Source organism: Canis lupus, chromosome 34, assembly GCF_003254725.2.
Source record: "Canis lupus dingo isolate Sandy chromosome 34, ASM325472v2, whole genome shotgun sequence".
Taxonomy (NCBI): domain Eukaryota; kingdom Metazoa; phylum Chordata; class Mammalia; order Carnivora; family Canidae; genus Canis; species Canis lupus.
Window position 1 is genome coordinate 31,345,084 of NC_064276.1, and position 14,778 is coordinate 31,359,861.

General features: G+C 34.1%; 1 long non-coding RNA gene across 15 annotated transcripts in view; it reads right to left on the reverse strand.

Annotated features, from left to right (window-relative positions):
* The window catches only part of LOC112645914 (uncharacterized), a 313,664-nt gene that overhangs the window by 60,218 nt on the left and 238,668 nt on the right, over window positions 1–14,778 (reverse strand). For 6 of the 15 annotated variants that reach the window (XR_007408158.1, XR_007408153.1, XR_007408154.1 and 3 more), the window contains one exon: window positions 10,827–10,905. The exons of the other annotated variants lie outside the window; for them this stretch is intronic. This is a non-coding gene — a long non-coding RNA (uncharacterized LOC112645914). The remainder of the gene's footprint in view (window positions 1–10,826; window positions 10,906–14,778) is intronic. 15 annotated transcript variants of the gene reach the window in all.

Sequence of the window (14,778 nt, forward strand, 5' to 3'; positions counted from 1 at the left end):
CTAGCTATAGTGATTGACTGAGGAATTAGTTCTCTTGGAGGAAATCAGGGCTGCTGCTGCCCCTGCAACCACCAGAAAGCTGTGTAGACAGTGCCAGATTGAACAGGGCATGATTTACTCAACCACTTGCCTCTACTCTCTTCAGGCAAATGCTTGGTGTCTGCTGCTTGGTTAGATGGTTCCCAGTTTCCAAATCCTAATTGGCTTTAGGGTCTGGTAATGCATATCCTAACTGGTGACCCTGGACAACTGAAAGTCTGATTGGGCTGGAGGTCCAGAAAATAGGAAACCTTTTGTGACGTTTGATTTTACATTGGAACTTAGTACTTGCTCACAAGATGCAAGATAAAAAAAATCCAGAGAAGTCTCTGTTTTGTTTTACAATAAAGCATAGCATATAAAGTATTAATGTAACTGAGGGGGAAAATAATGATTCATTAGGGAGAGGAGATACTTTCAAGAGCAAAATCTCTGAGTTCATCCAAGAGTTGGGATCCAGCTCAGGGCTGGAGGCGTTGCAACCTGGAAATGCACAAGTCCAGTGTATACATCGCAAAGGAAATTGGCAAAGTGGGGACTAGTGGGTTCCAATACAGTTTCATGTGTTTACTCTTGAGCCTTTGCTTTTTGCTGCTGATTGCCCTTAAATGTCTGACAGTTCTTGGATTTATGTTTCATTTCTAAGGACATGACTATTAGTTGCTATAGATAGTTTAAGTATATTTCATTGGGAGAAAAAGAACCCATTGGCTCTAGGGATGTAGATGGAATGTCTACACTGGAGCGCTCCATGAATGGAGTACTGGCAAAGAGCAAGAAGGGCTTCTGACCCTCTCTACCATTCCTTTATGGTATGAAAGGAAGTGTGCCATGTCAGCCAGTCTGTCTTCACTCTGGGCAACCTGCACAATATATTGTTTAGTACCTTTAGATATGATATGCTCAGTTTCAGTTTTGGGCCAAATCTACTACTTTCCCAAGACAGAGGAATTGGGAGAAGAATCATAACACTCCTGACTTTCCTACAACTAATTCCAAGCAGTCCAACATTGTAACCTTAATGTTGTGTGATAAAATCACTCCACTTTGCTTTCAGAATTGAGACTTTATCTGGTAAGACTTCATCTTAAACACTTCTCTTCCCAATTTTCAACATTTAGCCTCTTAATCTTGCTTTATGTTATTTCAAATGTAAAGATATTGGTTATACTTTTGGGTAGAGACATCCGTATAAGCTTGCAGATTGACCATTTCCCTTTCAAAATCTTACAATAGCTTTCTAGCCTTCCATTTCTTTAACTCTTCCTCCTGAATGTATTTTAAAAAGTGATTACTTTGATTCATGTTTTGTATCATGACACATTTAATTCATTGAGTTCGTTCACTCACTTTTGTCTTATTTGATTCTTAATTTTGCCAATTCCCTCTCTATATCGTAGATATTAAGGCATATTATAAGAAACTTAGTATTGATTTTTGCCTGGACAATAAGACATAATATGAAAACATATTTAATATGTTCATGAATTTTTGCTATTAAAATATGTGCTTAGTTTTATTTTTTAAAATATATTTTGAAAAGCTTGATTCTTTTTATATTTTCTCTTTTTATGTATAAAATAATTTCTAAGAAGCTTCTTCCAAATGAAGCAATTCTTTTTCTTCATTCCCAACAAATTCTAAAAATGGTAACTGTCCCTAGTGTCAGTAGAAGTTTTGCTTGTGTAAACTGCCAAATCAGGTCCCGTGGGTGGAATTTGACAGCTGTATAATGCCATACTGCAAATTTCTCGACAGCTGAGCACAGGAAGAAATTCCATTTGAAGATTTGAAAGTTCAGGATAAATTTAGTTGAGTAGAAGGGAATTTCACAAATTGGAATATACACAGGCTTTTGAAACTGTTTTTGTTTTTTTCCTTTGAAAAGTGTCAATACCATAAATGGTTAAGACCTCAATTTTATATTGCAAAACATATACTGTCCAGCTTCTCTGCCTCCTTGCCTGTCTAATCTTCCAGTTTAGTGGCTGAAATAATTAATAATTTCAATAGCAATTTAAAAAATCCTTTGTGGTCAGAAATTGATTATCTAAGATAATGCCTTTCACTTTTTATATCATTGGAATTTTATATCTTGGAAAAAACATGAAGATAATGTGTATACTCAGTGTTAGAATTAAAGCTTCCATGAGTAACCCCTTTTTGAAATGAACTCTTACAAATTAAATACTCAATTTTCTGGAAGTGCTGAAATCAATTATATAATTCTTTCATTCATTTATTAATTATCAAGCATAAGCTATCTGCCAGGCAATAGCTTAGCAACTAGTCGTCAACTGTAATAGATAGGCTTCTGCTCTAGGATTTTAGTTTATTTCAGTCTACTGAGAGAATCAAGACATTCAATTTTCAAAATAATTCTTAATAAGAATTGTTACTTAGGGATGGAGTATCAGGTTCTTAAAAATCAGATAAAACTTGATTAAAGTGGTAGCACTACCACTTAATATATAATAAACTTATGTATTCAATAATATATTTAAATTTAAAGATAATACTTTTGTGCTTAATAAATAGTAAATATCCAACAAATTTTATCAATTATAATTATCCAGAATCATGAATAATGTGCTATGGGAGTGCAGAAAAGTTATTAGAATAGAGAACCCAGAAATGGCCCCTTAACTCTGTGGTCAACTCATCTTTGACAAAGAAGGAAAGAATACCCAATGGAAAAAAGTCATTTCTCCAAAGACATACAAATGGCCAACAGACACATGAAAAACTGCTCAACATCACTCAGCATCAGGGAAATACAAATCAAAACCTCAAAAAGATACCACCTCACACCAGTCAGAATGCCTAAAATGAACAACTCAGGAAACAACAGGTGTTGACGAGGATGGAGAGAAAGGGGAGCCCTCTTACACTACTGGTGGGACTGCAAACTGGTGCAGCCACTCTAGAAAACACCATGGAATTCCTCAAAAAGTTAAAAATAGAGCTACCCTATGGCCCAGCAAGTGCACTACTAGGTATTTATCCAAAGGATATAAACATAGTGATTCGAAGGAGAATATGCACCCCAATGTGTACAGCAGCAGTATCCCACAATACTAGCAATAGCCAAAATATGAAAAGAGCCCAGATGTCTATTGGCATATGAATGAATAAAGATGTACTTTCTACCACTAGCAGCTCAATATACCAGCATTTCTTAAGCCCATAGTATTCTTCAAATACCATTTTGTTATGCCATAGGCTTGTGACATATAAAACAGGCATGTGTTCTTGTAGCTATAGAGGGCTATTGTAAATAAGCACATACTCATTCATGTCTCTGAAAGGCAACAACAGTTGTTGCTTTAGATAATAAACATGTTATCTGAACCAAGGTAACACATAATTGGGAGTACACTGTGACTATGTCATTGTTGATCTGGGTTGTAGCAAACCATGTGATATATAGTTATCATGTTCTTTCACAATCTCACAAGACACAAAGAACAGAAATGTATTGATACCATGAAAATCTTTACCATAAACTGGCAATATAAAATACTTGTGATGAGGATTTAGATGTTCTATAACAAAGACACCGCCCTCATCTTTCAGCTATTTTATAATATGATCCTTACAAATCTTCCAATCCTTTCTTAAAACCTCTTGATACAAAGGTGACAACTACAATAGATGTTAACATCCTCTGCAGAATAGAAAATCTTCTTTAACAGGTTTTGTCCTCAGGTATTTCTGAGGGATTTATATCACACACACACACACACACACACACACACACACAAACAATTAGATTTGTAATCAGCACAGTTCAGAAAAATAGTTATTTGTTAAGCCAAAGAATAGCTCAAAGACATATAGGTAATTATCCTGCAAATTTTACTTATATACAAGGGACAATGATTATACAGATAACATTTGAACATTGAAAGACTCATGAGACTCCACAGAGTATATTCATATAAGGCTTTAATAAAGAAAAAGACCTATAATTACAAAGAAAAAAACTGATGGTTGCCAGAGGGAAGGGAGTGGGAGGGATGGGCAAAATAGGTGAAAGGAGTGGGAGATAGTTTTCAGCTATGGAGTGAATAAGTCAAGAGAATAAAAGGTCCAACACAGGGAATACAGTAGATATTTTAACAACATTGTATAGATGACAGATGGTGGCTACACTTGTGGCAAGCATAGCATAACATATACAAATATTAAATTACTATGTTGTACACCTGAAACTAACAACAACATTGTATATCAATCACACTAAAAATTAAAAAAGAGAAGAAGAATGTGATACAGCAAGAGAAATATCTGAGAAGTCTAAGACTTCCTGCTGGGTTACCAAGACCTGTTCTCAATTACACAGAATATGTTCTGTCCTCCAGCCACCAAGAAACATGTCTAATACCTTTTAGACTCCTATGGTAACACCCCTAATTTCAGGCTGCATGATGATACTCAATAAAGGAAACCAAGAGACCATAATGAAAACCATGTAAAACCCATGTGAACCTGTACCTTTTCTATAAACTGTTGACAAGCTGGTTCAGTCTGCTCTATGACCCATCTCAGACCTTTGTACGTATAGGATTGTATTAACTGTTGGTTAGTTCATTTCAATCAAGTTTGGCTAAGATGAGTACCATGGCTTCAGGCATCACCAGCGATAAACTGGTGTTAATCCTATAACCAGGGATTATAAAAGGGAAACTAATATATACAGACCATTTTCATAAAAACAAAGACAAAATATGATTTATAAAAGGCATAGAAGATTAAAAATATAAAATTATAAGTGTTTTTGGGCAGCCTGGGTGACTCAGCGGTTTAGCGCCTGCCTTCAGCCCAGGGTGTGATCCTGGAGACCTGAGATTGAGTCCCACGTCGGGCTCCCTGCATGGAGCCTGCTTCTCCCTCTGCCTGTGTCTCTGCCTTTGTCTCTCTGTGTGTCTCTCGTGAATAAATAAACAAAAAATCTTAAAAAAATTATAAGTGGTTTGGAAAGAGTGAATTTTGAACAATTACGAGAGTGGTAAATAATAAGCAGTCAGCTAGACGTTGGTCTCAGCATTCTATCCTTGATTGGGCTGACCAAGAGCATAAAAAAGAAAAAAAAACAGTTGTTTACAAACTCTGCATATAACATTAATGTTTCTGGAAGAATACACCAGCTACCTTGCTAAAATTTCCATATTAATCCGGAGCTACACCATTTTTCTCACCAGAATTCCTTTATCTTGTAGGGAGTGAGAGACAGAAAGAGCAAAATTTTAAAATGTTGTGATGCACAGGTTTAGAAAGAGCCCAGTATGTGCAAATATGGCTGCTTTTTAGACATTAACTGTTGAGGAATTCATTCAGATATGGCTCTGTAATTTAAACCAGACTCTTGCTGTAATAACTATGATATACCTCAGAACAGCAGCCAAAGCAGTATAAAAAGATGATAGTTGAATTTGCGACTATTTTTGATGTATTTTTAAAAAATCTAGAATTGCTATCATAAAATGTTTTTCCAATAAAGTACAGCATCTTCATTTTATATCCACCATAGGTTATAAATCTTAGCAAAGCAAGTCCTTCAATTTTGAAATATCTCTCATGTTTCTTTATTCAACATAATAGACACAAATAAGAAATATATTTTGGGTGTTTTATTATCACACTGATAAATTTTGGAATAAAAAGTTACCACGCCAATCAATTTTGGATTCAGAAAGTCATTTGGAAATAATTCAGCACAGGGGAGATTTCACTGGGTATCTTTAAATTTATTGCCTATTCTTGAAACATAATAGCACCCACCTAATTGTGGAGATTGGCAAATCTTTAAAATATACATGCTGCTTCATTCAACCTCATCTTCTCGGCCTCCCACCTCTACACACAGGAAGGAAGCAAATAAATGCAACTGAATACAGAAGTAAGCCACTGAATAAGTCAGTCAATTGTTCTAGTATTAATTCTTCATTAAAATGTATTCATTAACTGTATCTTTCTGAGGTATATTTTTAAATGTCTGAAATTACTTAAAATTGCTATCAAAAAACTTAAAAAAACTTAAATATTTTTAGTATAGTTGACAAACAATGTTTCATTAGTTTCAGGTATACAAAATAGTAATTCAACAACTCTACATATTATGCTGTGCTCACCACAAGTGTAGCTACCATCTGTCACCATGCAATGCTTTTGCAATATCATTGACTATATTCTCTCTTCTGTGCCATTTATTACCCTGACTTATTCATTCCATGACTGGAAGCCTGTATCCCCTACTCTCCTCCCCATTTTGTCCATCCCCTAACACCCCTTCCCTCTGGCAAACATCAGTTCTATTTATAGATCTGATTTAGCTTCCAGTTTGTTTATTCATTTGTTTTATTAAAAAAAAACTACTTTATAAAAGATAGGCCTTATAGGATTATTTCTAAATCAGGTAGAATAAGGGAAATGGAATTTTGCCATCCATATGCATAATAGATATAAAATGAAAATTATCATAGATAAATACTCCCTGTTGACTGTACTTAACATTTGTACTATTACGACTGACCTCTTGCAAAAGTTATTGGGCTTTTCTCCTCCTGGATAATCACCTATAAAGACTCATATTTTTGGTTTTAGGTATGAAGTATTATAAACAAACATTCTCATAAAATACTTTTGACCTAGATACAGACAATCTTAAATAAAACACTGATTTGTCATTACAGTAGGAGAGCAAGCAAAAAATAAATTTACTGTAGAAAAATGTATCTAAAATAATGTGTAGAATGCCAAGATTTGTAAAATTCCACATCTTGGGAAGTGATTGCCTAATTCTATCAGAATAGCTGATGGATTTAGTATAGATGAAACTCTACCGTGAGCCACTAAGCCAATGTCAGCTAACAAGCAAAAGCAAGTAAAATACATTAAATATTAAAATTAAATTACTTTCCTCTAGGTGGGTAGGGGCATATAGTAATTGGATGATGGGCATTACAGAGGGCACGTGATGTAGTGAACACTGGGTATTACATACAATGGATGAATAACTGAACTCTACGTCTGAAATTAATGATATACTGTATGTTAACTAATTGAATTTAAATAAGTTAAAAATATTAGTTGAAAAAATCACTTTCTTCTTTTTTTAATGGAAATGATGTTTTGTGTGTTTTTTTTATTGCCATTTGATAGAACAATAATTAGGTATTCTTTCCTTTCTATAAACCTTAATCCCATGAGACTGAGGATGATCTGCTTTTGTTAAATGTATATAATCATGGCAATAAAATGATGGAGATTCAAATGTTTTTGTTATTTATTTTTCCCAGAATTTATATATATATACATATATATACATATATACATATATATTTATATTTACATTTTTATTTATATTTTTATTTATGTGGGTCACAGAAGCTATATATACACTCAAAGCAAATAAAACAAGACAAATTGTATATACTACTACTACTACTTCATTATTAGTATGATTGTGTCTTCTGTTCCAAGGCAAATTCTATTAAACTGAGTGTTCAAACCCTAAAGAAAGACCTTTCTTCCTCCAGATTGTATTGTCAGCAGCTTGCTGGCAGAGACAAAACATCCTGTGCTCTCAAGTAAAAAGCAAAAACCAAAAAGCTGACTGGGTTTTCACAGAAGGAAGTCCTCATCTGCTCTTCTTTGCCTAAGAAAGGTGGAGATGTGAGGAAGGGGGAGGAAGGGGAAAGATGGAGAAAATAGGAGAAGGGGTGGGAGTAAAGGTAAGAACTCAGGAGAGCACTGAAGAGCAGCAGGCAGTATGGTATGAGAGTGAATCCCAGACGAAGGGGATTATTACCACAGTGCCAGACTGAGAGTAGGAGAGGGCGTGTAAGAGGACCCATGAGAAGGGGCCTTAAATCAAATGTTGGGGGGCAGGGGCCCAGAAACACCAAGGCTGTGGAGCAAAAGCACCAGGAGGAGGCAGTGCAATGGAGAAAGACACTGAGAAGGGCCCAGGGCAGAAAGTGAGGAAAAAAAGATCTCAGGAGGAGGTGTGTTTGTGTGAGACAAGCAGTGAGAGAATGTGTCAGAGGGAGAGTGGCAAGTGAAATCTATGGTCTCATGGAGAACAAAGAATTTGAGTCCATCAAATTTACTTTGATGAAAACATAACGATCTAGGACCATGCCCAGCAGTAAATATAGTCCTGTCAGTGTGTGTGTGTGTGAGAGAGAGAGAGTGAGAGAGAGGGTGGGTGTGGATGTGTATGGGGAAGGACTAGAGAATCAAATCCCAGGTGACTACAATTATTGTCTGGAGTTGGGAGAAAGACCACAGGCTCATGTCTCTCCAAGAAGCCTAAATATATTTATTTATTTTTATTTATTTTTATTTTTTTTCCTAAATATATTTAATTTTGTCATTCTCCCCATGGCAGAGAGACTCATTAAAACTAAAATTTATTTTTTTATTAAAGAAAACAAAATTTAAAGAGAAATAAACTTGTCTATATAAGTACAATGTAGACGCTACACATGGATACTGACATGAAAATTTGGATGAAATTTTCCTCTGTTCTATCTTGAGAGCAGGTGATAATAATTAGAATAAGTAAAACTCATTATGTCTGAAAATGAGCCATATTCTTGCTGCAGTACACTGTAGAAGTGGTATTAGGAACAAAATCAAATAGTTGAAGATCAAATTATAAGATTAATGGTAATAAAATCCCTTATATAATGGTGGCATTGACAAATATATCTAATTTTCTTATGTTGGTTATCCCTCACCCACCTTTTGTTGTATTTAGTTTTGTGAGTGTGAGTACTCTGAATAGTAAATATTAATTCATGCAATAGTTTATACCTGAAATATTCAACAATAAAGTTCCACTGCATTTGATCATTCCCAAGTCTCTATTCTTTTTCAGGCTTGCAATTACAGTGACATTTTTAATGTTAATTTTATTGCTTAATATTGATGGGATATTAAATTTTTTCACTGCAGAAGATTTATTTTAAAAATTAAAAATAAGCATTGTAAAAATATGTGTCAAAACTGCCAAAAAATGACTCTAAAATTAGGAAAAGAAATGAAAGCAGCACAGAAATTAGATTTTCTGTTAGAAGCAGCATTGAAACCAATTTGTGATGATGATTAAGATATACGCATAGTGTGTAGTATGGATGTTAATATTTGTGACTTAGTTTTTTTCTTTAAATATCTTACTGTGTTGGATTTTGGCCAAACTCAGGAATTTTGGCTGGTGCACTTTTTTCCCTTTTCCCTTCTCCTCTTTTCTTTTCTTGTCTATTTTTTTCTTTCTTTCTTTCTTCTTCATCATCATCTTAGACTAAAATGTACTTATTATTTTTCAACTGGAAAAAAAGCAACTTGTAATATAGTAAACATTGTACTCTACGGCAGTTAAGAAACTACTTGACTTAACTGTGAATAGGGGAAATTTGCTTTTCCTTCTAATTGTTAATAATTTCTCCCTTACATTGAAAATTCTAATACCTTATATTTGATGAATGTATTTTTGTCTAAGAGGAGTATTTTATATCTCTCTATTAATATGACAACTGATGGCTTATTTCCAAATGTTTCCTTTCAATAATCACCTTCATAACTCAGGAGGACAAATGGTGTCTGATCCTGTAAGCTTTCAACGAAAAGACCTCACTCCCTACAGATGTGTGCAGGAGGCTTATTAGTGAGTGCATTTGAGAATAACATCTGTAAGGGTGTAGGAATGCTGGGTTGTGCAGAGAGAGAGAATGAACTGTGATGCCGCTGTGACAGAGGTGCCAGCCAATCCCATGAAGAGCTCAGAAGCTGAGAACCTCTGAGACATGACCTGAAATGAGTCCCAATGGCTAGGCCTTTTAGACATTGACATCAACCTGTGATGGGAGGTGAGCTGCTCCCAGGGAAAGTACAAAATCTTAGGTGAACTTCAGTCAGGGCAATTCCTGGGAAAGAATTTAACTAGGCACCTTCAGTAGCCAAGACAATTTAAGGATAAATTCATTTTATGTTAGATATGCTTCTCTCAAGTGTTTTCTAGGAGTTTGGTCCTGGTTTAGGCACAGATGATACAGAGATGAGTCAGACACGGTAATGTTTACTCTTAATGAGACAGTACTATAAAAGGGGATGATATGCCTCTAAGCAAGTAAGTGCAATTAAAAAAAAAAAAAAGCCTGGATTAGTTATTTAAATCTGAGGTTACTTTGTCTCTTGGGAATTTTTAACAATGTCCAGAGATACCTTTGATTGCCAGAACTCGGTGTAATACTACAAGCATGCTAGTTAGTGGAGGCCTAAGATGCTGTTAAATACTACAACGCAAAGGACAATCCTCCAAAACAAGATTTTTCTCATCCAAATTGTTAGTAGTTCTAAGGGTGAGAAACCCTGACTTAGATGCTTTGGCTGAAATTTGTATTGAATGCAGTGGGATAAAGTTATTAATATAGAAATATTAAGAGTTTTATTAGGAAGTATTCCATGCAATAGATAATAGGAAAGTGTCCATTACATAGGAAAGGTAAGGAATAGAATTCTAGGTATAGTAATAAAGACAAAGATGCATGAAACATACAATGTAGCTGGAATGTTATGAGCAGAAGATTAGTTCCAGTCGACATTGAAGATATAGCCAGCGCCAGATAAAGTGTTTAAATCTCATTTGAAGTATTAAATAAAATCATTGGTTGGTTTAAAGGAAATTGGCATGTATTCTTTAACCGAATCCTCGCCACTCATGCAGTAGGTGCATTGGTTTCCACTTCTGGTAGGTTCTCTTGTCTCATTCACACCTTTACCTTGCTCCTGGATAAGCATTTGACATTTCACTCCTGAATTAGGGTGCCAGCACAATCTCTCTTTTAGATCTCCTTGGATCTACCATTGATAGGAGAGGAAAGAAAATAATTGATATGCCAGAAAATTAACCAGCTAATTGTGGGTTGCCATTATAATTATCTTAGGCTAATCACTATTATACTTCATGGAATCAAATACATTATGCTCTCTTTAAAAATTGGAGTGGGCTGGGCAGCCCAAGTGGTTCAGCGGTTTAGCACAGCCTTCAGCCCAAGGTGTGATCCTGGGGACCCAGCATCGAGTCCCACATCCAGCTCCCTGCATGGAACCTGCTTCTCCCTCTGCATCTCTCTCTCTCTTTCTCTCTCTGGTGTCTCGTGAATAAATAAATAAAATCTTTAAAAATAAACAAACAAACAAACAAATAAATAAATAAAAATTGCAGTGGGGACTCAGACTTAACAAGTTTAAGCTTCGCTCCCCATCCTCTTACATCTTGATTCCCTTTGCTGTTTGAAATTGCACATGGTATTTTTAAATCCCATTTAAATGAATCAGGGAGATGAAGTGTTAATATTTTATTAGATAGCTATCAACATCATCTGAAAGAGAATGTGTTGTTTCATTATCAACAGTATATTATTTTAAAAAGATATTGCTCCTTGGCATGTAGGTGAACTTCAGAATTTCCATCAGGAAAGTAGAGAGAACTCCAGATAAAGTACAGCCCTGAAAATCATCCCATTGATTTGTGTGTGTCAACAATTTTTAAGAATTATTTACAAACTGATAAAACTTTCTGATAATAATATATATCACACACCCTGGACTGGGTCACAAATAAAGACTTTGTAGACCATAATCTTCCTCACTTTTCAAGATCCTAATTTACATCAAATATATTCAATAATACGTCAAATAAATTAAAATATATCCATGTTTAATTATATTTTTGCTATAAATATTTGAATAATTTAAAAATGTTGCTTATAAATTGTCTTGCCTGTATAGAGTGCAATTATATGCTTATTTTTCATTTTCTTATGACAATGATGCCTTCTTAGAATTTCTTTTAGAATAAGAAAATTCAAGCAGCAAAGTGTGTCTTCAAGGTGACATTTTAACAATATTTGTTGCCATGTGTAAACATTTTTTAACTAACCCCTTACTTGCCTCTTGACTTAAGTATTTTTCCAGTCCCTTGAAATTCTCATGAGTACTAGCTGCCTATATGTGTGAGGTGACCATAAAATTTCATATATAAAATGGCCCTATACATACCCGTTGCTATGAAAAGCCCACCTATAGAAATTTACACTAAAAATTCATTACAGTGAATATAATAATTTGCCTATAAGTATACTTATTATAGAATATGTTGTTTATAGAAGCAAAGATAATTTTTCCTGAGATGAGTTTAATGTGTAAAGTTCATATTTACAATGGAGTAACATGTGGTCATTGAATGAGATTGTTGTAGAATTTTATTCCCTATGTAATAATATGTTATATTTTACTTTTTTAAAGATTATTTATGTATTTATTCATGAGAGACATACACAGAGAGAGAGAGAGAGAGAGGCAGAGACACAGACAGAGGGAGAAGGAGGCTCTATGCAGGGAGCCCAGCCCGATGTGGGACTCACTCCTGGGACCCCAGGATCACACCCTGGGCCAAAGGCAAATGTTCACTGCGGAGCCATCCAGGCAACCCAATACGTTACATTTTAAGAACAGTTTATAAAATAGTACCCATATCCTGAATCCTTTTATAACTTATTTATAAATGTATCAAGTCTGAATGATATGTACTGGCATGCATAAAAAAGGGTATTTCTGTTTGGTGAGAGGTTTTGTGATCTTCATTTTCTTCATTTTTATTATCTTTACCTTCTACTTTTATTATTTTACTATGAGCATGTGTTACTTTTTTTCACAATCCTTCAGTAAGTATTTATTCAACAATATGTACTGCACTAAGTCAGTCTTCAAGAGGAATACGACATACTTTTAATGTGTTTATGGCCAAGTAAAGAAACAGATATACACTTGAAAACATAATAGAACTTTTGATGATGTTGATGAGAATGAGTTAATGCTCTAGGTGTAGATATGAAAGATAAAAACAATCTCTTAATATGGGAGATATTAAGTTGATATCTTAAAAAATTAGCCCAAAGCTACACTAGATGCTAAAGCTAATATAGTATTAGTAATGTTTCATATTTATACTTTGATATTTGTATTATTTTTTACTAATTTTTTTTCAAATTAAGACAAAAAACATCCACTAACTACTGGATAATAGTTAAAAATAAGTAAGTCAGAAAACTGCAAACAAGTACACTGTGTTTAATATACATATACTAAAAATATTCTCAAGCCATTAGATTGCATATGTTATATAAAATTGTACTTTTTTCTTTACATTTCAAATAACTACATTCCAAAATTGCTGCTTATTGATTACTCACTCCTATTAGTTTCATTTTTTTTGTCTTGTTATAGTTTCCTAATTAAAAATGTCATGACTTGAGATGATGCACATTTGCTCCTTATTGAAAAGTTCACACTTGCCTTCGGGAATGTGATGTAGATAAGTTTTCATAAATGAACTATGCAACTATCCTTTTTTTTTTTTTTTTTTTATGCAACTATCCTTAACTATATCTTCTTCAGTACCATACCAAGGCAGGGCCTATAGAAGTGGTCTACTATAGAAGAAAATTTTATCACTGACAGTGCTTACGATTGGTAACACAATGATAAAAAGCTAGACTGAAATCAGTAGGCTTATTATCACTTATGTGGTCTAATGGCAATGCCCTGCTGCTCATAGTTTGGACCTCTTCTACCTTGTTCCTTTAGTATGTTGCTCTGCTTGTTCAAAATGTATATGACTTTCAAAATTCGTAAGGAAAAACATTATAGGTTAATTGTGGAATGATGCATAAGCTTATAAGCTTTCTTGGGAAGCCAAATTAGATACCTATAGAAATAACGAACTCAAGTACCAATTTAATAATTTATGAATTCAGATTTATGATAAAAGTACTCATTTAACATTAGGATCCTACTGGTCTGAGAGAATTCTTACATCCAACAAGTATTTATTGAGCATCCACTTTGTTAGTTTAGAAATATAAAAGTATCAGTATGATAGCCATGGCCACTGCTCTCAAAGGAACTTTGATAGTGAGATAAGTAGATGCTAGGTGAGAAATTCCAAGCAGTTTGAGCACTATTTATAAGACATTTTAGTGCCACAATTATAAATGAAGATTATGTCAAAGGAAGGACTGCATTTTAAGCTTTGGTGAGAATAGCTAACTTCCTGATATAATACATGACATTATTGGCTAATAAACTAAACTGTATTTGTTCATTGCTCAAAAATGTATTTTATTGATATTTATCATGAGTGTGCATAGTGAATTATTACCATAAAATAATTTAAAGAAAGTAATGAGGTCATAGAAAACTAGTAGAAGGGTTGAATTTCCTAAATTATATCCCACATATAAAAATGTTAGTTCTTTCTCCTTCTGGGAATAGCTACTTTTAAAATAGATACACTATAACAATCTGAGCATCATTTTGTTTATTTTTATTCTCATTGTCTTTATGGTTCACACTTCCCTGAGGCCACAAAAGTTCTTTGCTTTGAGAATATTTCCTTTCTACTTTCTGCTGAATAAATGTAAACAGTGTTAGTGCTAAGGGCTTAATTAATCAGAATAGGTGACTTTAGAAAACATCAGAGTAAACTTTGCAATTTAAATGGTTTGAATGTTGATACAGGAGAATGAACCCTTTTTTATGTGGGACAAAAAAATTGACAGGTTCACTGTAATGGCTTACTAATTGAAAGTAATAATAGAACATTAAAAAAACCAGAATCATCTGCTATAAACACAAATTTAATGAAACAACTATTGGGGGGAAAAGCAT